The 16,101-nt window shown below is 42.3% G+C and overlaps 1 protein-coding gene and 1 long non-coding RNA gene across 7 annotated transcripts in view; one reads left to right on the top strand and one right to left on the bottom strand.

Annotated features, from left to right (window-relative positions):
• The window catches only part of DOCK9 (dedicator of cytokinesis 9), a 285,572-nt gene that overhangs the window by 51,317 nt on the left and 218,154 nt on the right, over positions 1 to 16,101 (top strand). The gene's annotated exons all lie outside the window — the stretch shown is intronic.
• LOC129624706 (uncharacterized) lies at positions 3,097 to 4,736 on the bottom strand. The gene is made up of 3 exons (XR_008701110.1): positions 4,631 to 4,736; positions 3,985 to 4,070; positions 3,097 to 3,203 (listed from the first exon to the last, which is right to left on the bottom strand). It is a non-coding gene; the product is annotated as an uncharacterized LOC129624706 (long non-coding RNA).

Raw genomic sequence — 16,101 nt, 5'->3', positions numbered from 1 at the left:
ATTGTTGAGTTTGGGCTTCCCTGATAGCTCAGTTGGTAAAGAATTCACCTGCAATGCAGGAGACCCGGGTTCGATTCCTGGGTCAGGAAGATCTGCTGGAGAAGGGATAGACTACCCACTCCAGTATTCTGGCCTGGAGAATTCCATGGACTGTAACATCCATGGGGTTGCAAAGAGTTGGACACGACTGAGTGACTTTCACTTTATTACTGAGTTTAGGATTTCTTCTTATCTGGATAAAAATCCTTTATCAGATATGTGACTTGAAAACTTTAAAACACTGAGTTAAAATTTGTTTCTTCTGAATTTTTCCTTTTTTGACAATATTTTTTTCATTATGGAAATGTACATATAAAATGTACTGTTTAAACATTGTTTAAGTGATTTGTTCAATGGCATGACATACATTTGCATTATTTTCTTTTTTAATACCATGATCCAAAGTCATTCAGCCCATCAGTGTATGAGCTCTTAGAGGATAGGAACTGAGTCTTATTCTCAATTGTACATTTAGAGTCTGTAGTATGCTTGGCTGTAATGGATCCCCGATAAATATCTGTTGACTGGACAAAATATTTGTTTTCAGGTTTGTAGTTATTTCAGTATTTGTTAGGATTAACTTTAGTAAAGACTAATAAAACAGTGGCTTATAAAGGATGGCAAATTTTTCTCACAATAATTGTCCAAGTGTAAACAGCTTGCTTGAAGACTCTACCATGTGGGGTCCAAGTTCCTGCTAGCTTGTTGTCCTGCCATCTTCCACAAGATATTTCTTCTTGTAGTTTTAGAAGGGTGCTCCAGCTCCTGCCAGCTGGTCTGTGTTCTGGCCAGCAGGAAGGGCAGATAGCATGAGGACGGCACACGCCTTCCCGTTTAAGTGCACGACTTGACATGTGCACGCATCACTTCTGCCTACATCCAATTAGCCAGGACCTGCTCCTGTAGCCACAGCTCACGTGAGAGAGGCTGAGAAACGTAGTCTCTGGCCGGGTGGCCACCCATTCATTGTGAAAGGGGAAGATAGACATTGGGGTGAGTGAGGCAATCGGCTGTCTCATTCATATTTTATGTTACGTTACAGTTAATAGTTTAATTGGAGTCAAAGATGTTTACTGCTGTTAGGAAACACGCTTGCTCAAAACGGATAGGTTGAGAGTTATGACACAGCAAAAGGTTCATAATGGACATTATTTGATGTTTCTTCAGCACTTAAAACACAAGTCTAGAGTGAACATGTGCGTGACAGTTGACATTCCAGTTGCAAAGCTGAGACAGAAGACAGAAACACAACTTTAAGAGCATCCTATTTTATAATTTAGGAAATAAGTTGATGAAGTTTTGGATCCGTGTGGGATCAGGGTCAAGAAAGGGTAATGTCGTGGCTTTTCATTGACTGTTGGATGAAACTCAGCCACATTAGTGAGGTTTATAAGGACCCCTCTTGTTTCTCTGTTTTTCTGGTCATACTGAATAAGGGACAGGTTCTTGACTGCTTCTTATCATCTCCATATATTCTAGCAACTCTGCTTGCCATTTTGATGTATTACCTTTTTAAAATAAAAATTCGGGGGTGAAGGAAAGGAAGCACCCATAAACAAGAAGCCTACTTGAATCCACCTGTCTGTCTCTGCCGTTCACTGAGCGCTGTGGGCCCCTGGAGGTGCTTGACACCGGTCATCCCTCGTCATCCTTGTGGCATCGTCCACGTTTTACAAAGGAGGGACTTAGGCAGCAGTTGAATGACTGAAGGTTGCAACATTCAGAAACTTGGCAGGACCAGGAATGTTGGCTGACTTCTGAGTTGGGTTTTTCCCATCACATCTTACTCTTTTTTTTTGAGAGGAGGGTCTGCTCATGGGTTTGAGGTGACAGTAACCACAGTAACATCAAGAGACTCTGAATTTCAGAGTCAAGTCTGAGTTATACCTGCGGGGCATGGGTCATGTGAGAGCTTTTACTTTGATTACCTGTGAGGTGACCTACCTCGTTGACTTATTTCCTTATGCTGGGGAAAACAGGGAACGAGGGAGGAAGCAAGTGTGGAGACCGGTTTTAACTCATTGGAAAAAATTTATCCTTGACTCTTGGAAGCTTAGAATGTTTCTAATCTCTTTTTTTAGTATTGGCATTTTGGGTGGAGGTTTGCGCTAATGTATGCTTCACGGGTGTGTGAACTGAAGAGAGCTAAAGACGTGCATTTCCCTCTTCCTGAGGCTCTCCCATGAATCCACTAGATGGAGCACATGGTTTGCATATGTTTCATGATGAAACCTTGGAAGAAAGATGTGGTCTTCACTGGAGCCATATTGCAGCCCCCCCCACTCCTGAAGTTGGGCAGGCATTTTAATCTGTGGGTTTTATTTTTTCCTCTATTAATGTCAAATTTTCTTTTACTTGCTTAGTACTTCTGTGTGTAAGGAATGAGGTTCTTTGGGGGCCTGACGGGAAAGCATCATGGTAGAGTAGAAAGAGTCTGAGTCTGGGGATGAGGGACGAGAGGTCCTAATTCAGACACCCAGTGTGCTTTGACTTTGGTCATGTCTTCTTTAAACGTCTTTGAACCTCAGCGTCCTCGCTGGTGACATTATTGTACTGTGCTTAGTGGCTCAGTCATGTCCGACTCTGTGCAACCCCATGGATTGTAGCCTGCCAGGCTCCTCTGTCCATGGGATTTTCCAGTCAAGAATACTGCAGTGGGTTGCCATTTCCTTCTCTAGGGGATCTTCCTGACCCAGGGATCAAACCCAGGTCTCCTGCATTGCACGCGGATTCTTTACCAGCTGAGCTATGGGGAAGCCTAGGTAATATGTCAGATAAATCTTACAAGGTATATCTTACATACTTTATGAGGCATATTGGGCCTTCTGTGCAATCCCTTTAAGTTACCTGTGCCACCAAAGATTCACTCATTCCCATTCCGCCTGGCTGGAATCGCACTCACAGCCAGTGCCTGTAAAGCGGAGAATCCATCAAATTGTCGGACCCCAAGGGGCCTTTGATGTCCTCTAGTTCCGTTGCCATTGCAGTACGTCATCACTCACTGGCATTCCTGCTCCTGTTTGTTAGAGAAGTTTTGCATATTGATTCTGGTGATCCCTTCTAGAGCAACCCAGATCTTGTAGTGTGTTCAGTCTTCCCTATTCAGATTTTCTGTTTTAGAGCCAAGGTGGAACATTCTTCTTTGCCTGGCTGAATTAAATGATCTATAAGAAAGAAAAAGTATTGTAAAAATGTTTCTCAGTCTTTAGTTTCTACCTGGTGGATTGGAAAGTGGCCATATATATTTACATCTGTTATCTGTGCCCACATATATATGCTAAAACATTGTTATGTCCTAAGTTTTTTAGCTTTTATAGCAGGGAGCTATTTTTCAGCAGTTGTTGGTTGACACATTTTTTCCTAAAAGCCAGTGATTATCTTAGACTACTTGAATCTGCTATTAATGTGTGGTGAAGTAAAATGAAAAACTTTCATTTTTTTAGGCTACTTTGAACTTTCTGTGGGAATGTGTAATTTTACCATTCATAATTTCTGGTAATTTTAAATTGAGTAGATGTCTGCTGAATAAAGACCTTTAATTTAGGTTGATCTTCTTATTCGTTACCAAGCACAAAAAAGTTTGTGAAGTGTTGAAACATACTCTTCAGAATTCCTTTAAAATTACACATGTTTGGTATCCTCAGTGGAAAATCAATAAAGCATCAATTTATAACATATAAATTAGTAAATTTACAGTACCACTTCTTTTGGTTGTTGAAAAGGACCTAGTCTCAATATTTTATTTCCCAAATAGAGGGGTTTTAAAAGTTCATATATTTGAATGGATTTTGGAATCAGTTTGAACTTTCGTGTATAATCTCCATTGTATCTTCATTGGCACTGAAGTAATGGAGTAAGTGTGTATCACCGTATTCCTCTCCAGTGGGTGAGGGAGATAAACTGAGAAGCTTCCTCAGACAGAGGCCACTAAGGATAAAGATGTACCTTGATCTCCTGTGACCTCCAGCTAGTGACCAGCGATGGTGACTCTGATGGGTTAACAGAAGGAAATGCATCATTCCTCGTTTTTCCTAGGAAATATTGAATCATCAAGATATTTCTTTAGTCACATGATAGGTGTAATCAAGCACTGGTCATTATGAAATTGAGAAGCATGTCTTAGGGGAAGTGGCCTTGAGTTTGTTCATTTGTGGAAGGAGGGGGACTCCAGTCTGTCCCTCCCATCAGTGGTGTGTGCTCAGCAGCCAGCTGTGACATCGGCCCTTGAGTCCTCCGTGGTTCTTACCAGGAGCAGTAGGGTTGACTCCTTACCTTCTGTGGATTGGAGGGATCTATGTCCTGAGTAGAACACAAGGCTGGCCTTTTGAAAATGGAAACTGCACTGGCTGTGTATGAACCACTTCATATTTTAGAAGTTTCGGTGGAAGGCGGGAATAATAAAAAGTATACCTGCCTGCTTACTGAGCATCTTCTTCGATGCTCTTCAGCTCTAAAGGATGTACCTCACCTTTCAGTTGATGAAAAGGACCTAACCCCAGCCTTACATTTCCCAAATAGAGGATCAAATCTATTTTAAACTAATAACACAACTTGATAAAGCACTGGAAGTTCATATTTTGTAGCATCTTACATGTATTGGTGAAAGTGAAAGTCGCTCAGTCGTGTTCGACTCTTTGCAACCCCATGGACTGTATAGTCCATGGAATCCTCCAGGCCAGAATACTGGAGTGGGTAGTCTTTCCTTTCTCCAGGGCATTTTCCCAACCCAGGGATCAAACCCAGGTTTCTCACATTGCAGGCAGATTCTTTACCAGCTTTAAATACCTCTTGTGTAATCATCATCATTTGTTAATGGGATTGAAGACATGTTGGAAAGAGCAAGGGCCTAGGAGCCAGGGATCTTTGGTTCTTATCCCACATACCAACTATGTGCCTTTGGTCACATCAGCTCCACTTCTCTGAACCTTGGTCTTGTCATCTGTAATGGGAGATAATACAGGCAACCCATGTCTCATGGCCTAATTAGTTCCTGGATAACATTAAATTTCCCGTACATTTCTCTTAAGCACAATGTTACAAACTGAGTTTCTTTTGTAGAACATACTTTTATACTATAAAAGCATGAAAGATGATTTATAAGTTGGAATAATGAGTATTAGCTTTTATAAACATTTATGTAAAATGATATTTATTACAAAATCTGTTATCATTATATTCCTTTTTTGAGATATTTTGCATGGAGTTTTGGGGAAAAGTCTTCTTTAAATATGAACGCACTGCAGATGTTCATCTGAAATTTTTGGTGCTGATGCCTCGTAGAATATTAAGCAAAACACAGTGTTACAATAAGACAAAAAAAATTTCCAGTACGTACTGAATTTCACAAAATAAATTTTTTATAGCTTCAAAAACAAAACAGCAATGCGAATGCTCTGAACTCTGGGGTAAAGGATAGTTCTTTTCTCATAGTAAACGTAAATGTCATCTGTGCTGTGCTTCGTCGCTATGTCATGTCCAGCTCTTTGTGAGCCCGTGGACTGCAGCCCACCAGGTTCTTCTGTCCATGGGATTCTCCAGGCAAGATTACTAGAGGGGGTTGCCATGCCCTCCTCCAGAGGATCATCCTGACCCAGGCGTCAAACACAGGTTTACCTCAGTGCAGGCAGATTGTTTACCATCTGAGCCACCAGGGAAGCCTGAGAATCAACACAAGAGTTCAAAATCTGAGTCATTCGTTCTAAGAAAAAGTATTTGCCTGTCTGAATCATTAGTCCAGTGGAGGGAGTTTTTCCATCTTTAGAGATCCCTTACTTTTACATTGTAGTGATGTCTGTGTTCAACCTTTTTTTTCAAGGTCAAGAATAATTTCCGTGATGTGTGTGTTTAGTTGTATTACGCACCTGTGGTCGATCAGTCTTTGCTGGTTTGTAATAAGGCATCAGCAGTCTGTCTTCCTTGGCAATGACACTATCACTGTTAAGGGCATTCCTTAAAAAATGAAAAAAGCCTGTCCGTTCACGGGAAAGAATTTTCTCAGCTTCAAAACAGTATCTCCCTATTTGATGACATTGGCTAGATGTGAATGCTGGTACTATCCTATTTGTTCAGTTTTGAAGCAGTCAAAAAACCATCATTCACTAGAACTGAGCATTTCTTTAGTGCTACACACCAGACCTATTCTTAAGCATTTGAAATAAAGACATTCTGTTTGCTGAAATGGTTTGGTTCTTAGGCATCCTGTATTTATCACATGCAATTATATGTATGTCCAGACACAAATGTTTCATTTTATTTATTAGTGCATTGTGGTTTCTTATCATGATTTATTTCCTTTGCTCACCTCACTAGAGTTTCTTCAATTTTTTCCCCTAGATTTTTGTTTCACAACTTCATTGAGGTATCATTTATATACCACACAATTCATTCTAAATTTTGAAGGTACAGTTCAACAAGTTTTAGTAAATTTGCAGACTTGTGCAAGTGATCTAACTTTAGAACACTTCTAACAGTGTCAGACTTTAATTTTTTGAGCTCCAGAATCACTGCAGATGGTGACTGCAGCCATGAAATTAAAAGACGCTTACTCCTTGGAAGGAAAGTTATGACCAACCTAGATAGCATATTGAAAAGCAGAGACATTACTTTGCTAACAAAGGTCCATCTAGTCAAGGCTATGGTTTTTCTAGTGGTCATGTATGGATGTGAGAGTTGGACTGTGAAGAAAGCTGAGCACCAAAGAATTGATGCTTTTGAACTGTGGTGTTGGAAAAGACTCTTGAGAGTCCCTTGGACTGCAAGGAGATCCAACCAGTCCATCCTAAAGGAGATCAGTCCTGGGTGCTCATTGGAGGGACTGATGCTAAAGCTGAAACTCCAGTACTTTGGCCACTTCATGCGAAGAGTTGACTCATTGGAAAAGACCCTGGGAGGGATTGGGGGCAGGAGGAGAAGGGGAGGACAGAGGATGAGATGGCTGGATGGCATCACTGACTTGATGGACGTGAGTCTCAGTGAACTCCGGGAGTTGGTGATGGACAGGGAGGCCTGGCGTGCTGCGATTCATGGGGTCGCAAAGAGTCGGACAGGACTGAGTGACTGAACTGATCTGACCTGATGGTAACTCTTTAACAGTTTTTGGCAACAGTGTTTCCCATAGTGGCTCTTCTAGCAACTTACTAGAGTTCTAGCTATTTTGCCAATGTTTAGTGTGGCCAGTCTTTTTAGATTTTAGCCATCCTGGTTGGTATGTCTGGAGAGGGAACTGGCAACCCACTCCAGTACTCTTGCCTGGGAAATCCTATAGATAGAGGAGTCTGGTGGGCTATATATAATGAAATATCATTACAGTTTTAATTTACATTTTCTTAATGATGTTAAACATCTTTTTTATGTGCTTATTGGTTATTCTCATTTTTTGGTGATAATTTTAAAAATTTCAAAACTAATTAGAACCTAGTATGGTTGGGCCTCTGTATCTGTGGATGCAAAAGTTGCAGACACTGAGGGCTGACTGTACAGTGCCACTTGAGCATCTTTGAATTTTGGTATCTGCAGGGGGTCCTGGAACCGATCGTCTGCACATAACAAGGGCTGACTATAGCATCACAGGGTACAGCCAGGAAACAGAAATCACATCAGTTGTTTTAATAGAATTAAACATAAAGACTTGCTATTAGGTATAAAATTGTTATGTAGGTATTAAAAGATAACAAGAGAACATTCACATATCATGGTGGTAGTGGCTGCAGGAGCTAGGGAGGACCAAGGGTTGAGGCTGTGTTATTAAATCTTAGAAGCTTAGAGGAGGAGCTCCCCGGAGCTGATACCCAGACCTCTGAGGAGTGGGTGCTAGGCAGCTGGTGATGGTGTTTCTGGTGGCAAGTGTAACGATGGTCCTGTAAATGCTGGAGACATGGCAGACCTGATGCTCTTGCTGCACAGGGAGGACTTTCTGCTCCCAGGTGAAGCAGCAGGAAGTCTTGCTCAGTGATTGTTGTTGTTGTCCAGTCACTCAGTCGTGTCTGACTCTTTGTGACCCCATGGACTGCAGCACTCCAGGCTCCTCTGTCCTTCACTGTCTCCCAGAGTTTGCTCAAATTCATGTCCATTGAGTCAGTGATGCTATCCAACCATCTCATCCTCTGCTGCCCACTTCTCCTTCTGCCCTCAGTCTTTCCCAAGATTGTCTTCCCAGGTGGCTCAGACAGTTAAGAATCTGCCTGCAATGCAGGAGACCAGGGTTCAATCCCTGGGTTGGGAACATACCTTGGAGAAGGGAAAGGAAGGCAACCTACTGCAGTATTCTTGCCCGGAGAATCCCATGGACAGAGGAGCCTCGTGGGCTATATAGCCTATGGGGTTGCAAAGAGTTGGACTGAGCGACTAACACTCTCACTTTCACTTTCGCAGCATCAGGGTATTTTCCAGTGAGTCAGCTCTTTGCATTAGCTGGTCAAAGAATTGGAGCTTCACCATCAGCATGAGTCCTTCCAGTGAATATTCAGGGTTGATTTCCTGCTGGTAATACTGGGAACCGAAAAGCAAGTAGGAAGCTGGCATCAAGGAGCAAGCTCCTTCTCCCCCAGGCTTTGCAGTCTCCCTTTGGTGCCCCCTGCTGGTGAACCTAACAGGAACCCAACCAGTAAAACTGTGGTTTTCAGAGGACCAGCCCTGGCATCCTAGAGCTGAGTGTGGAAGGGAGGAGCGGAGCTGACAGACAATAGCTTAGCAACTGGCACAGCCCTCCCCTTTGACTCGTCAGCGTGCAGACCCAGCCTCTGCACACCCAGCCTCTGCACATAATTGACCTTCCATACGTGTTTCAGCCTAACAGAGCATAGCTATCCTTCAGGCACAGGAAGGTGTTCACTGGCCCCTCAAACAAGGAGTCACAAAGTTTCCATTGTATCTTTCTTTGGGAGGGAGTATCAGCACCCATTTCTGAGCCTTGTTAATTAATCCTTAAATTCAGTAGCAGTCTTCGTGTGAATATGTGCTATGCAAAGTCTAAATTGTCAAGTTTCAACAATAACTCTTGTGTAAAATAATGAAAGAGGAAGGAGGAGGAGAGATGAAATTGGTACACACACACATACCCAAGCAGGAAGGAAATATGCATAGGTGTTGCAGTGTTCACTTCTCTAGCTGGCTGTTTGGCTGTAGTTGATAATTATACATTTACTGTCCTCTTACTCATTCCATATGTTTTTTTGCCCACTTCAACTGATTAGCCTTCTTTACCTGAACATCTGAATTCTCAGTAGTCCTGCCTTTCTTTGAATCGCTGTGGTTTTTCATGAATTTGTACTGTTGGAGCTAGAAATACTAAGATGTCCTGGACAATCCACCCTGGGGTCCAGCCATGGTCCTTCCTGACCCTTTGGAAGGCAGCAGCCCAGTTTCGCCTTTGCTGGTAGAGTATCCTGCTCATTTGCCTTCTGGTTCAGCAGCTTACGGAGCCCCCAAATGGCCAGGTGGCCGCCTCACCTTTCCATTCATTGTGCTTCATTTTCTCCTCTAATTGCAAGCATTCTTCCCTTTCAAACCAGGCCCTGTGACCAGCAGGGGTGGAGTGTGTTATTAGGGTAACAGAGTGGCCGCTCTAACCTCTACCCCTTGATTCCTGGGCCAGCTTCTTCTGACTTGGTAATGTTCTTACAGCTGTCATCTTCAGCAGGCCCTTCCATCCTACTCTTGGGCCGGGATGAGCTGCTCGTAGGGAATGGGATGTGTCTTGAAACTGGTGATTCCAAGTGTTGACAGACACGACTGTGTGTCATGGTACCATGTCGAGGAGAGAGGACAGGTACATGTGGGGTTTCCAGCTGTATGCGTGAACTGTGGTGGTCCTGAAGACGGTTTAGTGGGCTCTGACTGTCCCCCTCCCTCCTTCCTACATTTCCTCACTTCCTTCTGTTTTTCTTCCCTTCTTTCCAGTGAGCTAGAATGGACTAGAGAGGCTGGGACAGAAAATAATGCAGTAACACATGTTGCAAGGGTACGTATTTGGGGGGAAATATTCTTCTACACACATATATCATGATTTAAAATTCATTTCTTAGCGTAATTCACGATGACAGTACTTTGAGAGCTACCAGTCTAAGGGGACATTTGAGCTTGTGGGTTCCTCTTGTCCAGCACCCCCTGTGGTTGGTCAGCCCCAGGCCACACGGTGTCAGTGTTGGGCCAGTGCACCAGGAGGGCTTCCTGTGGAGACCTTGTTTACGTGCAGCAAGATCAAGGGATGGCAGTCATGGGTGAGATCACCTATAAACTTAACTTTTAGAGTTGTGGAGACAATTAAGTGAGACCGTGTGACCGAATTTCTGTGTTCAGCCTCTGGCATGTAGTAGGAATTAGGTACGTGTGACAGACTCTGTTAAAGATGTGCCCAGCACTGTTTATATAAAGTTTTTCTTTAAGTTTTACCATAGAAGTTATTTTTAAAATGTAAATCCCCTTCATTGTCTAGGTGACTAGAGTGTCCTAAATAGAGCCCATTCTGTGATTTGAATAAAACTTCAGCTACCCCGTTTATCATCTCTCTCTTTCCATCCCTCCTCTGACTTTTTCTCCAAGTGGAAATTTTTGGGGTTTTTTGGACCTTGAAAGCCTTGTGGTTATAGCAGAGATGAAAATTTTGTGGGGAAAGATCTGCAAAATAAATTTCTTAGAATGAATTGGGATAGATGGCTCAGCCCTCAGGCCCAGACCTCGCCTCACAGAATGAATGAGCCAAAGTTATTGACTCACCAAAGATTTCCCTGAAGTGCTCTGTGAATTTAATAAAGTTGGATAGCTCTAACTGGCCATCATTGAAGAAGTCATCTTACCATTCCCTTCTGAATTCTCAGTGCCAGGAATACTTTTGGGAATTCATGTGTTGGAGACAGTCCTATGCTTTGGAGAGATAACTCTGTCGAGGATAGAGTGCCTTCAGGAGAAATTCAGCTTTTTTTTTTTTAAATAAGCTACAGGTGTACAATATAGTAATTCACAGTTTTTAAAATTTAAATGAATAACTGCATTTGTAGTTATTATAAAATATTTGCTGTATTCCCCTTGTAAAATATATCCTTGTAATGTATTTTATAGGTAATAGTTTGTACCTCGGTTCCTTCCCCTTATATTGTCCCTTCCCCGTTCCCTCTCCTCAACTAGTAACCACTAGCATATTCTCTGTATGTGTGAGTCTTCTGCTTTTTTGTGACACTCTCTAGTTCGTTGCATATTTTAGATGCCACATACAAGTGATACCATGCAGTGTCTGTCTCTCTCTGTCTGACTTGTTTCACTAAGCGTAATGCCCTCTGAGTTCATCCAGGTCGCTGCAGATGGCGTCGCTTCCTCCTTCTTTCGGCCGAGCAGTGTTCCATTGTGCGTGGGTGCTGTGTCTTCTTTGTCCATTCTTCTGCTGCTGGACACTTGGGTTGTGTCCATATCTCGGCTATTGTAAATAATGCTGCAGGAACGTTGGGGTGCTTGTATCTTCGAATAGTGTTTTTGTGTTTGGATATATACACAGGAGTGAGATTTTGAGCTGCAGTTTTTTTGAAGTATAATTGCAATAGTTTTAAAATGGCAGACAAATTTTATGTTTATATTTTCCTTTATTTCCTTTCCTTACTCATATTGAGACAATATTTCTATATGGACACAATGACAGTACAATTTTTAAAATATTCAGCTGCTAAAATCCAAGATACACGTACTTGAAGTGTTACGGAATCTGAATTTTGTCTCTCCTCACATGTGAGAACAGCTTTCCAATAGCTGTAACTCCGTATTTGAAGCACATGAACTGTTTTCGTGAGTGCATGGGTGCTCTGTGGCTTGGTCGTGTCCGAGTCTTCATGACCCCCCTGGACAGTAGTCCGCCAGGCTCCTCCTAGAATTTTCCAGGCAAGAATACTGGAGTGGGTGCGTTTTTACACAGATTATGCTGTGTACCTTTTCCATTGTTTAAGCTCAGTATACCTTGCCACCGAGTGATTTCTTCAGATGCCTGCCTAAAACAGCGTCTCCTTAGAGGAGGCTGGCGGAGGCCTCTCACTCAGCCATTGCATCTGCCCTGCTGCCTTCTTTTTCACTCGTGTCTCATTTGCAGCTTGGGCCTTGGCGCTCGCTGTATTCATTGTGCTTTTCCGTGCCTCCAGCCCCCTCCAGTGCGCCCCTCCCTACCCAATGTGTTCAATAAGGATGAAAAGCTTTGCAAATAGCTCTTTGGCAGCTTCTCATATTTGACAAAGCATCGGCATTTGTGGGTTTATTGGTTTCTCTTCAAAAAACTAAGCTCCCTCAGAAACCGTGGTTTTGCTCCACGACCTCCGGTAACTGTGATTGAAGTTCCGACTTCGCCTGCAGCTTCCTGAGCTGAGGGGTAAATCAGCACCTGTATAAACGCTCTGGGTTCATTCCTTTTGTAGTGTGGAATGAAGAAGCAGTTGTCTATCAGTGAAGAATTTCAGTCTCAGCTTTGTTTTTTTCAGTGATGGTACATAGTTTGAAGCGTTTTTCTAAGAAGTTCATTACCAAGTGTAATGAGGAAATACTATAGTTATTAGTTATAGAAATTATACTACATAAGTTAATCTAATATAAACTAGTTAAAACAGATAGAAGGAAAATGGGCACATGAAGCCTGTTTCTTGGGCTTATCTGTCCTTTGTGAGGGGTGGGAGGAGAGAATGGGAGGTAAGACCAGTTACCCTACCGGGTTTCCTGTTATTTCATATCAGTTGTTCCTGGAAGTTATAGGAAATCTGTGCCTAGTAAGTAAGTTGGTTTTCTATTTTTTTAATGTATATATAACATATCGTATATATAGCATAACATGTACCATCTTTTTAGGTACCATTTGGTGGCCTTCAGTGCTTTACCTTGTTGTGTAACCACCCATCTTCAGCACCCTTTCATCATTACAAACTCTGTTTCCACTAAACAACAACTCCCCATTTCCTCTTCCCTCCAGCCCCTGGAAACCACATTCTACCTTTTGTTTTCTTTTGTTTTTTTGGCCACGCCTCATGGTTTGCGGGGTCTTAGTTCCCTAAGGGTCAGATCTCTGCTGTCCACAGTAGAAGCACAGAGTCTTAACCCCTGATCGCCCAGGAAAGTCCCTCTTCTTTCTGTTTCTATGAATTCGCCTGTTCTAGGCACCTTGTGTAAGTGGACTCATATAGAACTTGTCCTTTTGTGGCTGGCTTATTTTACTTAGTGTAATGTCCTCAGGGTTCTTCCGTGTTGTTGTAGCCTGTGTCAGAATTCCTTCCTTTTTAAGGCTGAATAATATTCCATTGCATGTACATACCCCATTTTGTTTATCCGTTCATCTTTTGATGGACTCTTAGATTGCTTCCACCTCTTGGCTGTTGTGCAGCTATGATCATGGGTGTATATAAACATCTCTTTGAAACTGCACTTTCAGTTCTCTTGGGGCTGGACCCAGAAGTGGAACTGCTGGATCATAAGATAATTATGTTTAATTTTGTGAGGAATCGCCATACCATATTTCAAAGTGACCTGCACTATCTGACATTCCTACCAATAAGTAACTTGTTTTTTTTTTTTTAGCCCAAACTTTTCTTCCTTTTGGAGGTCTGTTTTATTTTAAAGGTTTAACTTGGTCTCCTGCCAAAGAAAAAGGAGGAGTCTCTCTCCCTTTTTTGGGGGGGGGGGTGCTCTGGTCGTCTCTGGAAGACCACTGCCCTTTTTAATGATCTTTGCTGAAACTTCTGCCCCTTCATCAACTATCTTAACTCCTTTTTCCTGTTCCTACACCCACATTTCTCTCTTTTAATTATTTTTTTATTAATAGAAGTAATCTATAGTTTGACTTGATTGCATTCTCATATACATGGATTTTGTGAAAAGGGTGCTTATATTTTTGGAAGAACTATCTTGCTCTTTCTTCTTACTATCAAGGAGGAAAATTTTTAACGTGGGGTAAAAGAGAGAGACCAGCATTTATTGGGCATGTGGTATATACTAGGCCCTCTGCTAGACAGTAGACTTAGTGTTTGATTATACTAATTGAATAAAAAATAGAGTGTTGACAGGTCAATTTATGTAAGGTTTCTTTGCTCAGCAGGATTCACTGCATTAACTTATGGATTGTTAGGGATGGAAATAAGCTCTTCGTATGGACTGGCCATCATGAGGGCACTTAAATAGAATAAATGACACATAAGATCGAATTCTACCCATGCCGCATTTATCTGGGTTTTATGAAATGTGACTGTATCATATGTGGTATATTATTACATAAGATGTAGAAGTTATTTAAAACAGAAGGACACTCGGCAAGGAGAGAGGTTGCCAGTGGGAGCAGCAGCTCCAGGTGGTATGCTTTGGGGGCGAGGGGACTCAACGCGCAACACCTGTGTGCCGAGGCGTCTGTGGCTGAATGGCTGAGGCGGCCAGATGACCCAGCCCTCCCTGACCTTACTCTTAGTACAGTATGGAGCCCCTCTCCCAGCTCTGGCATGCATGCCCTGAGGACAGCCCCAGGCACCTTCCCTGTTACTTGGTTAGTGTAGTCCAAGAAAAAGTGAAGCAAAGTGAAAGTGAAAGTCCCTCAGTCGTGTCCGACTCTTTGCAACCCCATGGACTGTCCATGGAATTCTCCAGGCCAGAATACTGGAGTGGGTAGCCTTTCCCTTCTCCAGGGGATCTTCCCAACCCTGGTCTCCCGCATTGCAGGTGGATTCTTTACCAGCTGAGCCACAAGGGAAGTCCATTCCTGAGAATTGGGGCCAAAGCAACCTTCAGACACCCTTGAATTCCTTAAGCACGGTGGCTGTTTTGAGTGGCACTGTAAATCCTTTGTGAAGTATAAAGCAACAACTATGAATGTATTTACAACAGTTTCTTGGTTGAGTTCTCTCCTGTTATTTTATTTGAATTTTGAGGACCTTAGGGGGTTGGCAGAATTAGGTACAATCCTATTCACCTCTTCTATCTTAAATAATGGTTTTACTGAGATATAATTTAACATTGGAGTTGCTCTACAGACATAGGATTGACTCCCACCCAAAATTTGCTTTGTATGTTGAGTAATGATACCACACACACACATACACACATGCCAAGAGAGTTTACACATACACACACCAAGAGAGTTTGATAAGGTTTACTACTCAGGTAATGAAGTTCTGTAAGGAGAGGGGGGCTACACCCAAGCATGTCTGAAAATGGCTGGACAGGGCAGGGAAAGGAGACTGGCTTGGGGATCCTGTGGGAGCTGGGGCTGGGCTGAGAGTTCCTGACAGTGGATTGAATTCCCCACTGGCATGAAGGGAGGGAGCCATCCGGCCCTCCCTGTCACTTGCCCACAAGGATAGGAAGGAGAGGTAAGACTTAAAAGCCGATAGCAGTAAAACATCAAAAATGGAGTCAGGCTCTTTGTTGTGTTCACCTACAGCAAAATCCACTTTTTAAAAGTGTTCTTTATACAACACAGGGAATATAGCCAGTACTTTTTAGTGGCTATAAATGGAATATAACCTTTAAAAGTTGGAAATCACTATATTGTATACCTGTAACTTATATAAAATTATACATCAACTGTTCCTCAATAAAAAAGAAAAACTGTTCAATCTAGTGGTTTTTAGTATATTTACAGACTATGTATTATGTATAGATAGCGTATATGCTAGAACCACTAATTTCTGAACATTCTCATTAACCCTAAAAGAAACGCCATACCCATCAGCAGTCATCCTGCATTCCCTGAAATCTACTAATCTACTCTCTATCCCTATGAATTGACCTAATTCTGGACATTTAAAAAAATGAGATAATATGAGGTCTTTTTGACTGTCTTCTTTCACTCAGTGTAACATTTTCCAGCTTCATCCCCTTTGTACATGCACTGGGATACCATTCCTTTTTATGGCTGAGTAATATTCTGCTGCTCTCCTACTTTGTCATATTAAAAGGTGATTACCTTGGATCTGAGGGTGTGCAGGTGATGGGAGAACCAGGTATCATTATTAGCAGGAGAGATAGACATAGACTTGGATCTCAAAGGGAGTCAAAGGCAGACATCCTGTCTTGGGAGATGTGTAAATTAGGGGTTACATTTCAAGATGTGAGAGTAAA

The sequence above is a fragment of the Bubalus kerabau genome, chromosome 12 (genome assembly GCF_029407905.1).
Source record: "Bubalus kerabau isolate K-KA32 ecotype Philippines breed swamp buffalo chromosome 12, PCC_UOA_SB_1v2, whole genome shotgun sequence".
In the NCBI taxonomy this organism is placed as follows: domain Eukaryota; kingdom Metazoa; phylum Chordata; class Mammalia; order Artiodactyla; family Bovidae; genus Bubalus; species Bubalus kerabau.
Note: the sequence above shows the minus strand (reverse complement) of the source record. Positions and strands in the feature narration are given on the sequence as shown.